A 10525-nucleotide genomic window follows, 5' to 3' on the forward strand; every position below is an offset into this window, starting at 1 on the left:
GTCCATGGTTGCCAAGTATTACTTGCAGTATGCCAGCACCAGCATTTTGCCATAGTTGTCACCTGTATGCCAAGAATTACTTTCAGTATATCAGGGCCTGCATTCTTCAACAGGTGTCCTCCCTTATGCTAAGAATTACCTCCAATATGCCAGTAACAGCAAGTTTCCTTGGGTTCCCCCATAGGCCAAGCATGTGCTTGAGTATGCCATGGCCAGCAGCAGACTCACAAGCATAAAACGTGCTAACAAACACGCTCTCACTCACTTACACTCACTCACTTTCACTCATACTCACTGCTGTCTCATTCATTCACTCTCACTCTCGCACTCACTCCAACTCACTCTCTCCCTTACTCATTCTGATTCATACTCACTCCCACTCACTGTCACTCACATAGAAATGCACCCAAACACTCATACTCACTGATTCTCACTCACAAACACCCTTACACTCATTCTTTGACAGTCACTGACCCCTTACTCACAACTACTGGTGTACAAGGGTTTGTGTTTTATTAAAAAAGGTTTTAGTAGGCTCCTCAGGTGTCTAGATCCTTCTGCACCATCGATAGCTGAGCCCCTGGCTCATTTCCACTCCCTGTCACAATCTCCTCATTTACTCTTTCTAACTCACCCATACTCATTGGTCCAATCCCTCACCCTCATTTTTACCTACTCACTCACTCTCATTAATTCTCACTCAGTTTTAGTCTAATTTATACTTTCAAACACACTGAACTAACATACGCACTCTCACTCAATCGCATTGTCTCTCAAACACTCACAAACACATGCGGCTCCTCCCCCTGCCGTTCCCACTCCCACCTCCCTGCACCGCTTCCCTCCCCCTTCCCTATTTAATGGTGGCCGCACAGCGGCTGCGTGCAGAGTGCGTGCCTCTGGCGCACTGAAGGTGCGCTAAAGGCAAGCTCGTCTGCGACCGTCCGCAACCTGACTGCGACCAGCGTCAGAGACCCTGGATCCCCGACCACCCAACGCTATGACTCAGATGAGCCCTCCTCGCACTCAACCCCTGAAGAAACAACAACTTCCAACTGTCCACGCCAAGCACCACCCACGGCCAGTTCTCCTGTCGCCAATGTCGTCAAACCTTCAACACCATGGCCGCCGCCCCCACGACAGACGCCAACACTACCGAAGCCCTGAAGTGCATCCTCCTCAATGTATGATCCCTGCACAGACACACTGTAGAGATCTGGGACCTCCTCGACACCCTCTTGCCAGACATCACCGAAATTTGGACCAACCCCGCCTCCGCCCCTGACATCACCACTGCCATCCCTAAGTGATCCAAGATCCAGAGGAAGGACTGTCCCAACCGCCCAGGAGCCAGGAGAAGGACTTGCCATCACACACAAGAGTTCCCTCCGACTCACCACCTCCAGCTCGAACATCAGCCAGCCCACCACCGAACACCTCCATTTCCAGATCCAGATCAGCCCCAGAACAACCCTACGAGGTACCCACGCATACAGACCCCCTGGACCCTGAACCGTTTTCACCACTACCATCACCGACCTCATTGCACCCACGCCATCACCTCCATGAACTACATACTCATCGGAGACCTCAACTTCCACCTCGACAACCTCAGTGACCCCAACTCCGCCACCCTCCTGGACAACCTTGCCATCCTCGGAATGAAACAACTTGTCACCACCCCAACCCACAAGGCAGGACACACCCATGACCCCATCTTCACAGGACGTAATAACATCCACTTCAGCCACACCATGCAAACCCCCTGGACGGACCACCATTGTGTACACTTCCACGTCGACAAACCCCCTGCCCCCGAACCTGCACCCTGCCCTCCACGAAGGAACTGGAGCAAGGTCACCGAGGAGCAGCTCAACTCCACCCTCAACCGCAATGCACCCCCACCTCGACCAACGCCAACCTCGCAGCCAAAGAATTTCAAAGATGGATCACCGACTGCGCAGACGAGCTTGCACCCTGACATAATCCTGACAGACAGCGCCCTAGAAAGGCCACCTGGTTCACCTCCAACGTCCAAGAATCCAGACGCACCTGCAGACGTCTCAAGAAGAACTGGAGAAACAGCAAATCCTCCGAAGACCGCACCACATACAAGAACGCCATGACAGAATACCACCAACACATCCGATCCACCGAAAGGACCTTCATCCAAAACAATATCTGCGCCAACTCCAGCAACTCAAAGGAACCCGTCAGCATCATCCAGGAATTCACCAAACCCCCCCAGAGAATCCACTGACATCACCCCCTCCCAGGACCTCTGCAACAAGCTTAGCTTCTACTTTCATCTGAAAATCAAGGGCCTCTACGACAACTTCAATGACCAGACACCTAACACCGAAACCACTCCCTCATCCACCAACGCCAGCCAGCCCACCATCTCCTCCTGGACCCCTGTCATCACCGAAGACACCGCATCGACCATGAAAGGCATCCACTCAGGAGCCCCCATGGACCCATGCCCCCCGCACATCTTCCACAGAGCCGCTGCCGCCATTGCACCGGAACTACAACGTACCATCAACACCACCTTCGAAACCGGCACTTTCTCTGATGACTGGAAATGCGCAGAAGTCAGGCCCCTACTCAAGAAGCCCTCAGCAGATCCTACAGACCTCAAAAACTACTGACTCATCTCCCCTCTCCCCTTCGCGGCCAGAATCACTGAGAAGACCGTTAAAGCCCAACTAACGAAATTCATTGAAGAGAACTCCGTCCTCGACCCCTCCCAATCCGGAACCACAGCACGGAGACCACTCTACTCGCCGCTACAGATGACATCCACATCCACCTCGACCAAGGACACACCACGGCCCTGATCCTACTTGACCTCTCTGCAGCCTTCGACACCGTCCCCCACTGTACACTCACCACCAGACTCCATGACACCGGCATACAGGGAACTGCCCTCGACTGGCTCTGCTCCTTACTCACTGGCAGAACCCAAAGAATCAGACTTCCACCCTTCCTCTCCAAACCCTTAGAGATCAACTGAAGAGTGCCCCAAGGATCATCGCTCAGTCCCACACTCTTCAAGATCTACATGGCCCCCCTCGCCGCCATCGCCAGACATCATGGACTCAGCATAGTATCCTATGCCAATGGCACCCAGCTCATCCTCTCCCTCACCAAGGACCCCATCACCACCAGGTTTGTCTTCCAGGAAGGAATGACGGACGTTGCATTCTGGATGAGCAGCAGCTGCTTGAAGCTCAACTCGGAGAAGACGGAGTTCCTCATCCACGGACCCTCCCCCTCCGCATGGGACAACACCTGGTGGCTCACTGCCCTCGGCAACCCCCGACTCCAACGGACCACGCCCGAAACCTCAGCATCATGCTCCACTCCTCCCTCTCCATGACTAGGCCTGGGCGCTGAACGTGCAGAGTGCAGAAAACACTGCTTCGCGTACTGCAGTGGAGTTTTTTGCCCAGTTGCACTCGCGAACGGTAAGTTCACAAGCGCGAGCTGCCGCTCGGGTAGAATTTCTCCCCAAGCGACAGGAAGACCAGTGCGAACAGCAGTTCACACTACACTCCGCCACTTGCGGGACTTCACAGAGTTTTTTTGTAAATTTGCGGAGTTTCACATAGCAAAACTCCACGAACTACGCCCAGGCTTATCCATGACCCAACAGGTCAACGCCATCGCCTACACCTGCTTCAACACCCTCCGCATCCTCCGGAAGACCTTTAAATGGTTCCCCCCTCCGAATCAAGGAAGAATGTCACCCACGCACTCATAACCAGCAGACTAGACTACGGAAACGTCCTCTACTCCGTGATCAACAAGTCTCTGCTCTGCAAACTCCAGCCCATACAGAACACCGCAGGCAGACTCGTCCTCGGCATCCCTCGACACGAACACATCACCCAACACCTGCGAAACCTCCACTAGTTCCCTGTCTAGAAGAGAGTAACCTACACAATACCCTCCCACACCTACAAATGCCTCCACAACACAGGACCCCAATATCTCAACAATAGAATCTCCTTCCACGTACCCAAGAGAAACCTCCGATCCGCCAATCTCGCCCTCGCCGAACCCCCGCACATCTGTAGAGCAAGAGCGGGTGGAAGAACCTCCTCCTACATCGCAGCCAAGACGTGGAACGAGCTTCCGATTGACATCACAAGTGCCCCCACCCTGTACATCTTCAGGAAGAACCTCAAGACCCAGCTCTTCAACTGACCGGAGCTGCCCCCCCCCCCCTTTTGCAGCGCCTTGAGGCCCTCACGGTTGAGTAGCGCACTCAAAACCCCCTGAGTGATTGATTGATTGATTGCATTCATTCACAAATACATAAAGAAACAATATAAGGTTATTTTTTACTTACATTTTTTCTTTTGCAGGCAACTCCAAGGCTTAATGGCAGCAGCAACGTAGGAATCCTTCACTAGATACTGGAACCATCAAAGCATGATTCACTGAGAAGAAGCAGACGGAGCAGCAAGGCCATGATTAGAAAGGAGAAGACCCATCTCAGGTGGCAATACCTATGGTGACACCCTCGTAGTAGTTCATACCCCTAGAGTGCCCTGAACCCTAAAACCACAGTACACTCCACATATACGGGGCACAATATAAGGGGTTTAGGTATGAAAGGGAGCTGAAATATGCCACAAGAACCCAATGGAACACTAATAAAATTACTAAAGATGGCCCCATCGTACAGCAACCTATGGTTCTCTGTTAACTTGTCATTAGCAATAAAACACTTCCATGACCTTCATTAATACATATAACAGTGCACTGTTATCTTTGTCATTGTCAATCAAGCATTGCTATTTCTATCAACTGTGTGTATGCGTCTTTCAGCTACTTTTACCTTGATGCAAGTCCAGTGGACCGAATGACTGACCGATCAACCCCTATGGTATTTTTAGAAACTAGATGCTTGAACAAACTCCGTCCCCCCAGGAGACCACACTTCTAACTGCTTCCCTCTCCCCTGTTGGGCCAATTTTATATGAGATTCATGTTGTTTTATTTAGTTCCTGGTGGTCAGCTCTAGCCACCAGAAGGTGTTTCTTTAGGCCTTCTGGCATCTAAATGTTTGCTTTCTTCCAGGAGCCTGATTTTCAGTATTACACACGACCGTTTCTCCTGTTTGTGCACCTTGCACGTCTCATGGGAATGGGGTCTTCCTCAGCAGCACCCCCAAGGTCCCAAAGCAGAGTACTCTTCTCCCTGTACCCTCCAGCTCCCTAGGCCTCCTGGTTGCCATTTGGAGAGTACCAAGGTAAGCGGAAGTCAAGGTTTCTTCTGGAGGTCACACACCTACAGGACTAGTCCACAGAAGATCCACAAAAGACCTCCAGGGTCCCTTCGAAAGGTCCATCCCTTTGCTGTCTCCAGCAGAGGGGAGGACAAGGCCAGCGCCACAGGCCTGTGAGAAACAAATGCTAGACCTTGGATGCCAACTGAAATCATAAGTGCTTGAGTTCATCCTTATTGCAGGGGTAAGGTACTGTTGCAACGGAAAAATCCTCTGCATGGTAATGGATGTGTAGCCTTGCCCTGAGTGCCCACCTGTACTGTTGTCTGGATCCTTAACCCCTTCAGTGCCACGCCCTTTCCCCCTCCTGTGCCGGGCGTTGCACTAGTGGGTGGGGTTCATGACGAGATAGTCTCGTCATGGGCACAGCGCAACCGTGCTCCATGACGAGACTATCTCGTCAAGGGCACTGAAGAGGTTAATGTTGATTTTTGTTGTCATAGGCAAACATAGGTAATGTGTGCGAGCCATGACATAGGCCTTTCTCATGGCTTGTGGTCTTGTTGGTTCCGGAGGGGAGCCCAAAGTGCGACCCTCATAGTGGTGGAAGGTCACTGCCTACACCAGGAGTTAAGCAGCACAATTGCAGGCATGGCAGCCTACCGTGCAGTGATCAGTAGTAGTGAACAGGTCCTTTAGAACCTGTGTCACTGGAGTGAGGCCTACAGGCTCACTCACTTTTTACAGTTCCACTGCTGTGTGTTTAACTCATCCTTGGTCTACATCAATTCGATGTAAAGTGCTGTGCAGTGCAGGAGTGGTGACTCTGAACTGGGTGTTTGTATGTCTGGGAAGGATACAATACAGTGCTGTGCACTGCATGCATGGTGAGTGTATGCACTGGGTGTATGTGTAAGTGCAAGGATTGCATTATATGAAAGATGTAGTGCTATGCAGTGCATGCATGGTGAATGCATGTACTGGAAGTATGTGTACCTGCAAGTAGTGCAATACATGATGGGTATAGTGTTGTGCAGCATGTGCATGGTCAATGTGTGTGCAGGGTGTATGTGTGCTTCCAAGTGGCACAATAAAGAAATGCTACAGTACTGAGTAATGCATGCAGAGTGAATGTGTGTGCTGAGTGCATGTGTGCTTGTGGTGGCACAACACATGGAAGTAACAGTGCCGGACAGTGTGTGTGCTAGGTACATACCAGTCTGCCTATACGTTCCATTTTGTGAGGCCCAGGCCTGCCTGGTGAAGACTTGAATAGGTAAAGGAATCCCTCCAGAAAGATTTGTGTATTGCTGCATTCTTGTGAGTTGGGTGTGACACACTGGAGAAAGGAGAGTGAGGCTCCTCTTGTACACTTCAATGGGTACTCCTTGATTTAGTGAGAGATCACAAAGATGGGACCTGGACGCAACTCAGGAAGGAGATAGGGCTAATAAGGGAATCATAAAGAGTGGGGCTAGGAACCCAAGATTAACCTTTTGATGCATGTATCACTGTGGCTGACATCCGGGTGTGGACTCTAGTCACTCCCATTGCCTGTGGTCTGAATCTATCAGCTTTGGAGTCACTCCTGCTGTAACAGACAGCCTTTCTAGAGAAAGAAGTAGAAGAGAAGTATGTGCTTCAAAAGAAGCAGAACCCCAACATAAAACTTCAAAGACCCAGACTCGAAATCACATTTGGTGTCTGGAAATGGACTATAAGAAGGAGAGGCTGAGACCCCGAAAAATGGTCATCAGTAAAGCAGCCAGATTGGCTGTGTGAGGAGGGAAATCTCTCAAGCCTTCTGCCTGTGACCAGCACTTGGGGCCAAGGACTGCAAATCTCCCTGCTTGGTGAGGGGACAGCACAGAGGGAAACCAAGACAAGCTGCTCTAGGGCCTGGGGCCCAGTGCCCGCCTGCTTGCCAACACCAGTGTGCCCTGTAAGGAAGAGGAGAGCGTTGGAGGGAGCGAGGTCGAGTGGGGAGCCCTGTCGAGCGGACTTCTGGCGCGAGGTATGAGGAGACGGCTGCTGCATCAATCTTGGAATCAGGGCTCTGAAGCCTGCACAACACCATTGCAGTGACCGTGCAGTAAGGGCTGACGCCTTGCACGGCAGTAATGCAGAAACCCCGTATGCCAGGAGGGGCTGCTAGGATATGTGTGCAATGTGGATTGGGCAGGAGTCCACAAACTGTGAGCGGTGGTGACATGTAGGTCACTAGGAGCAACAAGAACTGTAACTAACCTAACTGTGTGGACCGAGTGAGGACATTGTGGGAGCATCGCCACCTCAGCAGGATCGACATCAGGAGCAATAGAATCACCTACTTTGGGAGCATGAACATGCACCCCACTGGAGGAGTGCAGAAACACCGCTGTCAGAGCACGACCGCTAGGCTAAAGAGAAAGTCTGAGCTTGCTGAGTGCTACCACTAAGTTCATGTACAGCCAACTAACCTGTGCCGGACCGAAGCTGTTGTGTGTGCCCGTGGACGGGGTACCCTCCAAAATGCTGCACATTTCCTCACTGCTGGAGCAGGCAAGACTTGTTACTGGCCAACCGGGCCCTGAGGGAACTGGCTGCTGAAAGCGCTGAGGCACTAAGACACTTTCGACTGTAATTAAAGAGTCACCGTGTATTCTTGCGATAAGGCCTTCTAGTGAGCATTACCTAGATGTGTCCACCAGTGAATGGGGAATACCCTCAATCACATTGCGAGGAACAGGTAGAACAGGGACTTCCCAAAGAAACACTGGAGCCTCGACTTCAAGGGGGAAATGTGTTGTGGTCTGTAAATGCTATAACCTTCCTTTGAATGAGTAGAGTTAGAAACGAAATACTTCTTTTGGTTATAAAAGTATTTGGTTGGACATTGATTTATTGCTACTGCTGCACACTCTTTGATTTATGAGACATGTTCACTAATCTGTATTCACATCTCCCTCTCGAGAGACTGCTCATTCATATCTACCTCTGAGAGTCAAGTGTAGGGGTACTTGGCCCAGTTGCTCAGGATTCATAGTAGGTTGGGCCGTGGGACATTGGGAATAAAAGGCCTCAACTCCCACAGCTGGGCCCAGTAAGCCATGTGTGCTGTGGCCGTCTGAAAGTGGTTCTGACAGGTACCTTCTGTCTTCCAGCTGGGCATTCCTCAGGCGTCACTTCCCCCAGGTCCACACTTTTCTCAAACTTTTCTCCCTTATGCAGGGGTTTTTAAGTGGAGGTGTGAAGGCCATCTGCCTAATTCTAGGGTGGCACATCGTCACTCCACCCCTGCCCCCACCCTCCTGCTCAGAATTTTGGGATATTCTAACATGGTGACTTGAAGTGCTCTGCTGAAAGACCTATCTGAGTGCCTGAACCACACCCCTATCTACCACAGCTCCCAAAAATTAAAGGGAAATCCGTTCTGAGTTTGGCTCCAGAGACCTGGCTCTCCTTCTTTGTTTCTGTGGAATAAGCCTTCCCAGACCAATTGCTGTATAAAAGGCAATTAGCACATGCAGAGTCCATCCTCAACATCTCCTCTCCTAGGAGCAGGCCGAATTACTGGCTCATGGCCATAAAGTGTGGGGAGGCCTTTGATCTTCTAATTGGCCAGCAGATTAATTATCGTGCCCAGCAGGGGCATCAGAAGTTGAGCCAGAGGTATGTGGCAAATCCTCAAGCTCCATAAGGAGCGCAGATATGCCAAAAGTGAACTTGGTTCTGCACTCAGGGTTTCTTTTCACTATATGATCAGTGCGTCAGACTAGTCTCAAGGCCTCATGATGGTGAAACTGCGGTATGGTGCAGATTTCGCCTCCAGTGTGTAATACAGTGAAGTACACACAGGCTTTCAGTAATCACTACAGACGTACCTACTCACACTGTTAATATCCTTATATTGTAAGGTCGACACCAGGTCAGAATCAATCCATGAAGGGTCCCTTCTGCAACAAGCTCCCTGTGCGCAGATACTGAGCTGAGCTAGACGGTAGTCTCACATGCTCAGACCGCACATGTGCACACATGTGTGCATATGTCTTCATTTGCAACCACCCCTGAACTGTGCTTAACTGGAGCCATTGAACCACACCAGCACTCATTTTTTGTTGACCGACACTTATTTTTTCTCATCTGACATTTCCTGGGAGAAAGAGAGGGAGAAACAAACAAAGGCAAAGGAGAAAGAGAAAGATGGAAAACCATCACAAAGGGAAAAGCAGAAAACTGCAAGAATGAGATAAAGGGGCAGGAAGAGTCTGGTATGGGTTTAAAGAGGAATGAGATGTATTTTCAGACTACGCAGTATTGGTATTCGGCACGCTGACATGTAATACCGCTGGCTGTGGACTTCTGAGCAGAGATTCAGGCAGAGATACTCATTATTTCACAAATCACGCACTGCCCCAGAGCCTCTTACCCTAGATGGGCAGCAGCAAACCTTTATTATAAGAGACAGAGACTGGTGTTTAGCACTCCCAATTCATTATACGGTGAGTGAGCCTGGGGTAGTGAGATGCATTCACTGCAGAAGTCCATCAACCATGTAGTCTAAAAATACTACATGAGGATTAAATGGGCAGAACCCATTTCTTACTAATTTAGTTTAATACTGGTTAGAAAGATCAAAGCTAACTCATGCATGTCATGTTATGTGTCACTCATAATTGTAGAGAGCCATCCGACCTCTCACAAACAAAGTATCTATAGCAGACATTCCCCAGGCCCGGCGCAGCCCGAGGATATAACTAAATGGGCAGAATGTCATTCGTGGCCTTCGCCGACACTATGTGCCTGGTGTACGTACAGATATTATTTGGCGCTGTGCCCTTACTTGTAAGCAGCCCCATCCATGACAACCAGCCCGCTACACTCGCGACGAGGCCGGTTCTGACCCACGCTACCTGCTAGGTGGGGCATTCTGGCCAGATCTGGCCCCCGACAAACAGAAGATCTGCAGCCAGCGGCACCGCAATGAGACCAGTGGAGCTGATGTCGACGCTCCCGGCCATCGGGGCTCAGCTCCTGTTCCACCTCCTGGCCCCAGCTGCCGGTCAGTGAACGGAGGTCTCAGCTGACACCCGGCTGGAGAGCTCATTGGCTCAACGCGCAGAGGAAGGATGAGTCAGCCCATTGGCCTCACAGGGCAGCGCAAGCTGATACATGGCCTGGTCACCTGGGCTTTCACTCTGCGGGTCACTGCCCTCAGGCACATTAACGCTCGGCACCTGCCGAGGCCAGCAGCTCCTCTACTGTGGCCCCCGCTGCAAAGCATGCAGCGGTTTTCAATTGGCTGGG

At 51.0% G+C, this 10525-nt stretch overlaps 1 long non-coding RNA gene across 1 annotated transcript in view; it reads right to left on the reverse strand.

Annotated features, from left to right (window-relative positions):
- Nucleotides 1-10269, reverse strand: part of LOC146783859 (uncharacterized) — a 55214-nt gene extending 44945 nt beyond the window's left edge. Inside the window, exons 1-2 of the long non-coding RNA XR_014970390.1 lie at nt 10132-10269; nt 4358-4448 (exon numbers count right to left, since the gene is read on the reverse strand). This is a non-coding gene — a long non-coding RNA (uncharacterized LOC146783859). The remainder of the gene's footprint in view (nt 1-4357; nt 4449-10131) is intronic.
- Between the last annotated feature and the right edge of the window lie 256 nt (nt 10270-10525).

This window comes from Triturus cristatus, chromosome 11, assembly GCF_964204655.1.
Source record: "Triturus cristatus chromosome 11, aTriCri1.1, whole genome shotgun sequence".
NCBI classification, from domain to species: Eukaryota; Metazoa; Chordata; class Amphibia; order Caudata; family Salamandridae; genus Triturus; species Triturus cristatus.